This window comes from Acartia tonsa, chromosome 15, assembly GCF_053477335.1.
Source record: "Acartia tonsa isolate MP-2025a chromosome 15, ASM5347733v1, whole genome shotgun sequence".
Taxonomy (NCBI): Eukaryota; Metazoa; Arthropoda; class Copepoda; order Calanoida; family Acartiidae; genus Acartia; species Acartia tonsa.
Window position 1 is genome coordinate 12,342,912 of NC_137274.1, and position 4,443 is coordinate 12,347,354.

The following is a 4,443-nucleotide window of genomic DNA, read 5'->3' on the forward strand; positions in this document are numbered from 1 at the left end:
ATTTCCTACAACTATTGATATTGAATTTTCCTGATCATTGTTGTTGACATTGGCCATGAGATTAGCCACAGCATTGAATCCCAGCAGAGCTGAGGTCATCAGGTTATACGTGTTGAATCCATAGTTACCTTTATACAGTGTGTTTTTTATGAAAACTTTTTTGAAAGCAATTTTACCCAACTTATAGTTATCAGAATTTAATGATTAATGGCTTATTTTCTTAGTTTTTTAATGCAATTAATAGAACAACAAAAAAAATATTTCAGTTTTTATTTAAAAAGTACAGTAGAATATAAAATTCAAAACTTAGGTGTCAACATCTAAAAATGGTTTTAGTGCATTTTTCTTATGCTCAATATTCAACCTTTTTCAAGAATGGCTGCTAAACACTTCAACGTTGAGATATAGAGCTAACAAGGATGACAACATCCATAAAAGCGAAGCACAGAAACGGTAAGACAAACGGACATTAATACTTGTATAGTGTCAGAACTGAATAATCAGAATATAAATGTATAAGAGTCAACGCAAAATTGCAAGTAAATTTGTTGAAAAACAGCTTGATTCAGGATAATGTTTATGGACATACTTACATTTTTAGGACTTGATTATAAAGTTGCTTCACTTATTACATTATACTTTGTTGTCCCAGGAATCAATACACCAAAAATCAGATCAATCGGATGATCAGATCACATAAAAATTTGTTGTTAAAAAAGTAAAAAAATCAACATGTTTAAAATGGACGTACGGACATTTTGGTGATGATTATAGAGTTGCTACGCTTTCTAAATCGTACCTAACTATTAAAGGAATCACCATGCAAAATTTGAAATCGATAGGACAATTCTAACATGCCTAAATTAACGAAAAAAGCTATCCGTTACGGACGTACGGACGGACGTACGGACGTTCGGACGTACGGACGGACCGACCCTAATTATAGAAAAGCTTCGCTTTTAAAAAATGTATACAGATACAGAAAGATTTTATCCTCTCAAACAAAAAAAATCTGCCTATAAGAGAAATTGACGTCAAAAATGGTGTAGAGAGATACTCGATAAGTGCCGACCTCACCAAAATGAGATATGATGTAATGCAGAAACTGATCAGAAGTAAACAATTCTCTAAATGCTGGCACCTGGATGGTAGAGTGATCAAATATATTAGGAACGAAGGAGAAAAGATACAATCAGTGAAGTTTTTTTGATAAATCATGCAATGAACTAATGAACTAGGGAAGTATTTTGGGTCCAATTTTGTTTCTAGTTTATATCAATGATATTAAAAATTGTACTAGCTTAATGACACTACTCTTTGCAGATGACAGTAATTCTTTGATATCAGGAAAAGATTTGAATGAGATAATTAAATACTCAACATTGAACTTAAAAATATCTGTGATTGGTTTCGTTGCAATGAAATGTCTCTTAATCCAACTAAAACTAAATTTATGATCTTTAATAAAAGGAAAGATTCCATAACTTGGGAACAAATTAAAATTAAATTAGATTTTAATAATGAAAATGAGAATGATACAGATAAAATTAGATATTTGGGTTATATCAACCAACAGAGTGAAATTCCTGCAATTAAATTTTTGGGTGTGTTTATTGATTCTCAACTTAACTTTAAATACCATATTGAATATTTGAGGAAAAAAATATCTAGAAGTTTGTTTTTAATCAATAGAGTTAAGCATATATTATGTGAAAAATCCTTAGTAACACTATTCCACTCTTTTATAAATAGCCATTTATTGTATTGCTTGCCAGCATGGAGATGTGGCTTAGAATCATCTATTAAGCCTTTAGTAGTTCTACAAAAAAAAAGCTATTAGAATTATACACAAATCCGCTTATAACAGCCATACGCCACCTTTGTTTAGGAAAATTAATGTTTTGCCTATTAAGGAGCTATCTATTTATACAAAACTACTATTTTTTTATGATTTTATTCGCTGGAGGCTACCAAATTCTTTTGATGGTGTATGGATTAGAAATAATCTAAGAAATTAGAGACAACTAAGAAATTCTAGTGAGTTTTATATTCCAATAGCCAAATTTAAAAAAATTGAAAGGTTTCCAATATTTTCATTTCAAAGACTATGGAATAATTTTTGTCATGAAAAAGATCTTTTAAATGAGAATATTCCTAAAAAAAACATTTGCATTAAATCTTAAAGATGAACTTTTTAAATCTATATGTAATATTGAAGAATGTAATGAATGTATTTAAAATATATTGATTTGCCTGGATTTATTAAAAACCTTACATTATTAATTACAGAAATGGTTTTAAAATTTAAGAAAAACTAGCCTTAAAATTTGTTGTAACCCTTCTTTCCTTCTCTTTTTCCCCTGTCCATTTAATTTTACCTACATTTATTTTGACATTATTATTTCTTATTTTTCTTATTAACTTAATGCCAACCTAAAAAAGGCAATGCAAACATCTCGGATACGCATATTCCTACTTTTAGGGAAGCCTAATCAGTGCCACACATAACATCTAGTGTTAGTCATGCAATTTAAATTTATAAATATTATGAAAAATTGTAAAGTACACCTGGTACTAAGCAGTAGCTTGGTGTACTATTGTATGTACTGCTTCGTAAGACGGGGCGTAATCTGTCACTGAATAAATGTTTTTTATGTTTTAGGGGACATGTACAAGAACATATCAAAGTTTAAAGGTCATATCTCAACCAGGGAGGGAGTACTGGTCCCCCAAAGTCGACAGAAGTGTACAGAAGTACAGAAAATTAAATTTTTTTCTTGCGAAGGGTAGAAGATTTAGGCATAAGAAAAATGCCCTAAAACCATTTTTAGATGTTGACACCTAGTTTTGAATTTTAGATTTTATTGTACTTTTTAAAAAAACTGAAATATTTTTTTGGTGTTCTAATTGCATTAAAAATTGAAGAAAATAATCCATTAATCATTAAATTCTGATAACTATAAGTGGGGTAAAATTGCTTTCAAAAAAGTTCTCATAAAAAAACACACTGTATATATGGTTTATGTAGTGGACAGATCTACCCATTCATTATTGAGACAAGTTGTATATTGTTGTGCTAAGTGAATGATTATGGTAGTGGTGTGGGGGCTGATGCTGTAAGTATTGGTGCAAAAAATGAGGACAAATTTCAAATTGATTTGACGGGGCTGATTTATTTACTCACAAGTGAATGGAAAGAAAAGGGAAGGAGGAAAGAAACCACCTAGAAAAGAGATGGGGGTATGACGTCAAAAAAGAATACACATCAAATCAATTTGAAATTTGTCCCCATTTTTTGCACCAATTCTTACAGCATCAGCCCCCACACCACTACCATAATCATTCACTTATTTATGATTTCTTAATGCAGGTACAATCATTTTATAAAATTTAACCCACCCTAGGAATGTAAGAATTGTGTGTTCAAGCTTGGAATAAGACTTTAGAGAACTCCCCTAAAATACACTAAATATTTAACTAGGACAGGTAAATTAGTTCGCATTGTGTTGACTTTCATAGCATAATTGTATATATTTTGAATCCACTGTGTTTGTGATTGAAAAGTGAAGCATCTCTATAATATTCACTCGTTTAGCATTATAGTAAAACACTAGAGGGAGAAAGGGTTAAATAACTGTATCTCCCCATTGCAACCACCTTGTGCAACCTTTCTATTGGGTCATTGAAAATCAACCAATGTTGTCGCTTATATTTACACAGTCAAATAGCAGAAAATAATTTAGAAGCAGAAGCCTCTAGGGGCACTTGATTTTAGGGGAGGGGGGAAGGAGTGGACCCCACTACCCATTTTCAATTTTAATAATAAAAAGTAAAATAAATTTTCTTTTGTGGGTCAGGTTTTAAGGGCAAGGTTTGACTAATGAAAAACCCCTCCCATTACCTATGAGAAGCTACACTGTAAAGGACAATCATTTCGGTTCAGCGGTTACCGAGATCCTTCACAATGTCCCACTATTTTATATAATAGGACAAATATATAGACAGAGAGACAATTAAAAAAAGAGACTTGTGGATGTTAAGATAGATAAATAGATATTTTTTTTCATATTTTTATATAAATGCGCGAAGCGGCAAAGAAAATTACCTGTCCCATCCGGACAATTTGATCGTTTCATTCTACCCTAAAACAAAATAATTGCAGCGTATTATAGACAGCTTTCCGTGGATAATTAAATGAAGAATTATAGGATTTAAACCTGTTTTGGTAGCCCCTAGGTGCTGAAGTTCCAGACTAACAAAACTGGTATTGATTTTATGACTTTTATTTTATTGTCTGTAATACGATGCTATACATGATTTTCCAGTATGGCTGAGAACCAGTTCTTATCCAGCGGATATTAATCTGTTTTGAAAAAAATACCTTTTTCTGTGATTGTTCTTTTAATACGGATAAGGCTGCCGTAAATTCAGTTTCAAACCCTG

The 4,443-nt window shown here is 31.4% G+C and overlaps 1 long non-coding RNA gene across 1 annotated transcript; it reads right to left on the reverse strand.

Annotated features, from left to right (window-relative positions):
* Positions 1-4,443, reverse strand: LOC145307293 (uncharacterized). Its single transcript, XR_013875383.1, has 3 exons — positions 4,382-4,443; positions 4,106-4,142; positions 1-128 (listed from the first exon to the last, which is right to left on the reverse strand). It is a non-coding gene; the product is annotated as an uncharacterized LOC145307293 (long non-coding RNA).